Raw genomic sequence first — 8007 nt, 5'->3', positions numbered from 1 at the left:
TCTAGGTTTGTCATAACTTTCCTTCCAAGGAGCAAATATCTTTTAATTTCATGACTGCAGTCCCCATCCATGAAGGTTTTAGACCCCAAGAAAATAAAATCTGTCACTGATGCCATTTTTTCCTTTTATTTGTCAATGTTAATTTCTCAGTCTGAAACAAGTTAACATCTAATGGATGTTAACATCCAGGAAGAGGAGTCCATTTTTGCAATGCATTCTGTGCTATTTTAAAAATCCTTCTGTAAGTCAAGTGGTTCCAAAACACCCAGTTAAAAAAATCAAATGCTAAATTTTCTTTTACTCTCAAAAGCACAAGGTTACATTCCCTACTTAAATGACTTATTCATATTCTAGAAACACACACAATGCTTGTCATTTGAAAATATCACTTCTTGATTTTTTAACTTATTTATTTTAGTTGGAAGGTAACTACAATATTGCGTTGTCTTTTTTTGCCATACATCAACATGAATCAGCCATGTGTATACATGTGTCTCCCCAGTCCTGACCCCCACACTCCTCTCCTCATTCCATCCCTCCAGGTTGTCACAGGGCACTGGCGCTGGGTGCCCTACTTCATGCATCGAACTTGCACTGGTCATCCTTTATACATACAGTAATGTATACTCAAGTCAACTCTCTTAATATTACTTTGCTTCTGTGATTTGTTTTTTATTATTTATATCCCTTAATATTATTAATATCAACAACTTCCTTCCTTAATTAGCCTTGGTAGGACCATAGAAGCTAAAGTGAAGAATTCTAGAATCATCAAGAACTGTGTTAGTTTTGCCTTAACTCTTATATTTTACATTTTTAATAAACTTTTTACTTTGTATTGGGGCATAGCCAATCAACAAACAATGTTGTGATAGTTTCAGGTTGACAGCAAAGGGACTCAGTCATACATATATTCTCCCCCAAACTCCCCTCACATCCAGGCTGCCACATAATATTGAGCAGATTTCCATGTGCTATACAGTAAGTTCTTGTGGTTATCCATTTTAAATATAACAGTGTGTACCTGTCCACCCCAAACTTCCTAACTATCCCTTTCCCCATCCCTCCCCCTAGCAACCATAAATTCATTCTCTGTGAATCTGTTTCTGTTTTGTAAGTAAGCTCATTTATATAATTTCTTTTTAGTTTCTACAAATAAAGGATTTCATACAATATTTCTCCTTCTCTGTCTGACTTACTTTACTCAGTATGACAGTCTCTAGGTCCATCCATGTTGCTGCAAATGGCATTATTTCGTTCTTTTTAATGATTAAGTAATATTCCATTGTATATTTGTACCACATTTTCTTTATCCATTCCTCTGTCGATGGATATTTAAGTTACTTACATGTCTTTGCCTTCATTCTTCTTTGGCGACACAGCTTTGAGAAGCAATTTGTCATTTCAAAACTGCAATTTATTCATCTGTATCAGGCGCCAATGATAGAACTCAGAGGTCTTGTCTAAGAGCTAAATGAGATAATCCACCTGAAGTCTTTAGCAGCATGCTCAGCACATGGTAGGCACTTAAAATTAGTGAGAAGTAAGCTGGAGAAAGATGGGAAGGAATTCTTGACAGAGGCTTAACTTAATGAAGTAGAGCTAAGAATGTCCTTCTAAAGAATAGCTGTTATACGGTGTTTGAAGAATCCTTCACATAGCCTGCCAGCAGATAGTTCATAATCCATCACTAAATAGACATGGGAAATCTGGGTGGGGGCGGGGAGCAAAAAGGTCAGCTTTAGTTATAACTGCTAGGGTCAGGCATTCATCTTAGTCGAAGAGTTTCCCATCCCCACTCCCACGCCCGAGCATCGGGATTTGAGAGTACCAGGGAGGACACAATTATTCTGCCTAGGGGTCACAGGGAGGACTTTTGAAGGAGGTGAGATTTGATTTCTCCTTCGGTCAGAAGCGGTCTAAGCAAGGCTGAATCTGTGGCTCCAGGGAGAAACTTAGGCTGGGGCTCAACTCCTGGGGCTCAACTCAGAGCTCTGAGGGTCTGCCCAGAGTAAAGCAAAGGCTTCCTTCTCTGAAGAATCACAGGAATAGATGCTGAGCTGCAGCCTGGGTATTGAGACTCAAGGTTGCTCTGAACCCACTGCAATCCTTCTGATAACCAACAGAGGGAGACCTAGGCCGGAGTCAGCTTCCAGCATTCAGCAACTGCTACTGCTGCTGCTGCTGCTAAGTCGTTTCAGTCGTGTCCGACTCTGTGTGCGACCCCATAGACGGCAGCCCACCAGGCTCCCCCGTCCCTGGGATTCTCCAGGCAAGAACACTGGAGTGGGTTGCCATTTCCTTCTCCAATGCGTGAAAGTGAAGTTGCTCAGTCGTGTCCGACTCTTCGCGACCCCATGGACTGCAGCCTACCAGGCTCCTCCGTCCGTGGGATTTTCCAGGCAAGAGTACTGGAGTGGGTCGCCAGTGCCTTCTCCGATTCAGCAACTAGCAAACGCCAGACCCGGAAACCAGGTGCTTTCCATATACAGTCAAGATTGAGACGTGGGTGCTAAGTCGCTTCAGTCGTGTCCGACTCTTTGTGACCCTGTGGACTGTAGCCCACCAGGCTCCTCTGTCCATGGGATTATCCAGGCAAGAACACTGGAGTGGGTTGCCATGCCCTCCTCCAGGAGGTCTTCCTGACCCAAGGACTGAACTCCGCGTCTCCTACGTCTTCTGCATTGGCAGGTGGGTTCTTTACCACTAGTGCCACCTGGGAAACCCAACTGGCTATATAGTACTGTACTATAATAGGTTTATAATACATTTCATACAAATAATACATAAAAAGCAAACAAAAATAATGAAAACATTTTAAATCTTACAGTATAATACCTTCAAAAGTATAATAGTATAGTACAACAACTGGCATACAGGGCTGGCATAGAGTGAAGAGGCAAGAAGAGTTACTGACTGGAGGAGGGAGATCAGGTGACAGATAATAGAGCTGAAAGATCATCAGCAACAGGAGATGGAGGGCAAGCTGCAATTTCACTCATGCCTGATATTGATGGCACAGGTTCTGGTTCCTTGCTGCAACCAGATATACGTGTGAATCTTTGAAACTTCACAACTTGAAGGTTCATATGTAGAGGACTTACTGCATACAATTCAATGTTATCAACTAAAGCCACCATGTTTTATATTAGATCCTCAGAGCTTTGTACCCTTTTATGACCTCTTATTACCCCCCACTTCCAGCCACCAGCAACCATTTTGCTACTTTCTATTTCTATGAGCTTTTCACTTTCTGTTTTTTAATTAATTTATTATTAAACTTATTTATTTTTTAATTGAAGGATAATTGCCTTACAAAATTTTGTTGTATTCTGTCAAACCTCAACATGAATCAGCCATAGGTATACATATATTCCCTTCCTTTTGAACCTCCCTCCCGTCTCCTTACCCATCCCACCCCTCTAGGTTGATACAGAGCCCCTATTTGTGTTTCCTGAGACATACAGCAAATTCCTGTTGACTATCTATTTTACATATGGTAATGTAAGTTTCCATGTTACTCTCTCCATACTTCTCACCCTCTCCTCCCCTCTCCCCATGTCCATAAGTCTATTCTCTATGTCTGTTTCTCCATTGCTGCCCTGCAAATAAATTCTTCCATGCCATTTTTCTAGGTTCGATATATATGCGTTAGTATACAATATTTATCTTTCTCTTTCTGGCTTACTTCACTCTGTATAATAGGCTCTAGGTTCATGCACCTCATTAGAACTGACTTAAATGCGCCCTTTTTATGGCTGAGTAATATTCCATTGTTTATACGTACCACAACTTCTTTATCCATTTATCTGTCAATGGACATCTAGGTTGCTTCCATGTTCTAGCTACTGTAAATAGTGCTGCAATGAACATTGGGATACATGTGTCTTTTTCAATTTTGGGTTCCTCAGGGTATATGCCTAGGAGTGGGATTGCTGGGTCATATGGTGGTTTTATTCCTAATTTTTCAAGGAATCTCCATACTGTCTTCCATGGTGGCTGTATCAATTTACATTCCCACCAACAGTGCAAGAGTGTTTCCTTTTCTCCACACCCTCTCCAGCATTTATTGTTTATAGACTTTTTGATGATGACCATTCTGACCAGTGTGAGGTGATATCTCATTGTAGTTTTGATTTGCATTTTTCTAATAATGAGCTATGTTGAGTATCTTTTCATGTGTTTGTTAGCTATCTGTATGTCTTCTTTGGAGAAATGTCTGTTTAGGTCTTTTTCCCACTTTTTGACTGGGTTGTTTGTTTTTCTGATATTGAGTTGTATCAGGTGCTTGTATATTTTGGAAATTAATCTTTTATCAGTTGTTTCATTTGCTATTATTTTCTCCCATTCTGAGGGTTGTCTTGTCACCTTGCTTATAGTTTCCTTTGCTGTGCAAAAGCTTTTAAGTTTAATCAGGTCCCACTGTTAACTTTTGTTTTTATTTCCATTACTCTAGGAGGTGGGTCATAGAGGATCTTGCTTTGATTTATGTCATCGAGTGTTCTGCCTACGTTTTCCTCTAAGGGTTTTATAGTTTCTGGTCTTACATTTAGGCATTTAATCCATTTTGAGTTTATCTTTGTGTATGGTGTTAGGAAGTGTTCTAATTTCATTCTTTTACATGTAGCTGTCCAGTTTTCCCTGGAGAAGGCAATGGCACCCCACTCCAGTACTCTTGCCTGGAAAATCCCATGGACGGAGGAGCCTGGTAGCCTGCAGTCCATGGGGTCACTAAGAGTCGGACACGACTGAGCGACTTCACTTTCACTTTTCCCTTTCATGCACTGGAGAAGGAAATGGCAACCCACTCCAGTATTCTTGCCTGGAGAATCCCAGGGACGGCGGAGCCTGGTGGGCTGCCGTCTATGGGGTCGCACAGAGTCGGACACAACTGAAGCGACTGAGCAGCAGCAGTCCAGTTTTCCCAGCACAGTTTATTGAAGAGGGTGTCTTTTCCCCAATGTATATTCTTGCCTCCTTTGTCAAAAATAAAGTATCCATAGGTACATGGGTTAATTTCTGGTTCTTTCTATCTTGTTCCATTGGTCTGTATTTCTGTTTTTGTGCTAGTACCATACTGACTTGATGACTGTAGCTTTGTAGAATAATCTGAAGTCAGGAAAGTTGATTCCTCCAGCTCCATTTTTCTTTCTCAAGACTGCTTTGGCTATTCAGGGTACTTTGTGTTTCCATATGAATTGTGAAATTTTTTGTTCTAGTTCTGTAGAAAATGCCATTGGTACTTTGATAGGGATCACATTGAATCTGTAGATTGCATTTGGTAGTATAGTCATTTTCACAATATTGATTCTTCCTACCCAGGAACATGAAATAATATCTCTCCATCTGTTTATGTCATTTTTGATTTCTTTCATAAGTGTCTTATAATTTTCTGGGTACAGTTCTTTTGTCTCCTTAGGTAAGTTTATTCCTAGTTACTTTATTCTTTTTGTTGCAATGGTGAATGGGATTGATTCCTTAATTTCTCTTTCTGATTTCTCATTGTTAGTATATAGAAATGCAAGTGATTTCTGTGTATTGATTTTGTATCCTGTGACTTTGCTAAATTCACTGAATTCACTGCTAAATTCAGCTCTAGTAATTTTCTGATAGTAATTTTAAGGTTTTCTATGTACAGTATCATGTCATCTGCAAACAGTTGAGAGCTTTATTTCTTTTTTTCCAATATGGATTCCTTTTATTTCTTTTTCTTCTCTTCTTGCTGTAGCTAGGACTTCCAAAACTATGCTGAATAATAGTGGTGAAAGTGGACACCCTTGTCTTGTTCCTGATCTTAGGGGGAATGCTTTCAGTTTTTTACCATTGAGAATGATGTTTGCTGTAGGCTTATCATATATGGCATTTACTATGTTGAGGTAGGTTCTTATATGCCCATTTATTGAAGAGTTTTAATCATAAATGGCTGCTGAATTTTTTCAAAGGCTTTTTCTGTATCTATTGAGATTATAATATGGTTTTTATATTTTAATTTGTTAATACAGTGTATCACATTGCTTGATTTACATATATTGAAGAATTCTTGCATCCCTGGAATAAACCCAACTTGATCATGGTTTTTTATGTGTTGTTGAATTCTGTTTGCTAAAATTGTTTTGAGAATTTTTGCATTTATGTTCGTCAGTGATATTGGCCTGTAGTTTTCTTTTTTTGTGTTGTCTTTGTCTGGTTTTGGTATCAGGGTGATGGTGACCTCATAGAATGAGTTTGGAAGTGTTCCTTCCTCTGCAATTTTTTGGAAGAGTTTTAGAAGGATAGGCATTAGCTCTTCTCTAAATGTTTGATAGAGTTCTCATGTGAAGCCATCAGATCCTGGGCTTTTGTTTTTTGGAAGATTTTTGATCACAGCTTCAATTTCAGAGCTTGTAGTTGGGTTGGTCATAATTTCTATTTCTTCCTGGTTCAGTCTTGGAAGATTGAACTTTTATAAGAATCTGTCCATTTCTTCCAGGTTATCCATTTTATTGCCATATTGTTGTTCATAATAGTCTCTTATAATCCTTTGTATTTCTGCATTGTCTGGTGTAACCTCTCCTTTTTCATTTCTAATTTTGTTGATTTGATTCTTCTCTCTCTTTTTCTTAATGAGTCTGGCTAAAGGTTCATCAGTTTTGTTTATCTTCTCAAAGAACCATCTTTTAGTTTTATTAATCTTTGGTACTGTTCCATTCATTGCTTTTTCATTTATTTCTGCTCTGATCTTTATGAATTCTTTCCTTCTGCTAATTTTGGGAGTTTTATTTGTTCTTCCTTTTCCAGTTGTTTCAGGTGTAAAATTAGGTTGTCTATTTGATGTTTTTCTTGTTTCTTGAGGTAGGATTGTATTGCTATAAACTTCCCTCATAGAACTGCTTTTGCTGCATCCCGTAGGTTTTGAGTTGTCGTGTTTTCATTGTCATTTGTTTCTAGAAATTTTTTTATTTCCCTTTTGATTTCTTCAGTAACCTATTGGCTATTTAGAAATTTATTGTTTAATCTCCACGTGTTTGTGTTTTTTACAGTTTTTTTCTTGTAACTAATATCTAGTCTGATAGCATTGTGGTCAGAAAAGATGCTTGATATGACATCAATCTTCTTAAATTTACTGAGGTTTGATTTGTGACCCAAGATGTGGTCTATCCTGGGGAATGTTCCATGTGCACTTGAGAAGAAGGTGTATTCTTCTGCATTTGGATGGGTGTCCTGAAGATATCAATGAGATCCATCTCATCTAATGTATCATGTAAGACTTGCATTTCCTTATTAATTTTCTGTTTTGATGATCTGTCCATTAATGTGAGTGGGCTGTTAAAGTCTCCTACTATTATTGTTTTACTGTGTTATTGTGTTATAATAGTCTACTACTATTATTGTCAATTTTTCCTTTTATGTCTGTTAGTGTTTATCTTATATATTGAGGGGCTCTTCTGATGGGTGCATAGATATTTGCAGTTGTTATGTCTTCCTCTTGGATTGATCCCTTGATCATTATGTAGTGTCCTTCCTTATCTCTTGCAATATTCTTTAAGGTCTATTTTGTCTGATATGAGGATTGCTACTCCAACTTTCTTTTGCTTTCTATTTGAAAGGAATATATTTTTCCATCCTCTCATTTTCAGTCTATAAGTGTCTTTAGGTCTGAAATGGGTTTCTTGCAGACAGCATATATATGGGTCTTGTTTTTATATCCATTCAGCCAATCTGTGTCTTTTGATTGGAGCATTTAATTAGTTTACATTTAAAGTAATTACTGATATAAATGTTCCTATTGCCATTTTCTTAATTGTTTGGGGGTTGATTTTGTAGATCTTTTTCTTCTTTTGCATTTCTTGACCATATAACTCCCTTTAACATTTGCTGTAAAGCTAGTTTGGTGGTACTGAATTCTCTTAACTTTTGCTTGTCTGAAATACTTTTGATTTCTCCATCAATTTTGAATGAGATACTTGCTGGGTACAGTGATCTTGGTTGTTGATTTTTCCCTTTCAGTACTTTAAGTATATCCTGCCA

Source organism: Giraffa tippelskirchi, chromosome 13, assembly GCF_054371585.1.
Source record: "Giraffa tippelskirchi isolate mGirTip1 chromosome 13, T2T-mGirTip1v1.2.pri, whole genome shotgun sequence".
Lineage (NCBI taxonomy): Eukaryota > Metazoa > Chordata > Mammalia > Artiodactyla > Giraffidae > Giraffa > Giraffa tippelskirchi.
The sequence above is the reverse complement of the archived record's forward strand: the minus strand, read 5'-3'. Positions refer to the sequence as shown.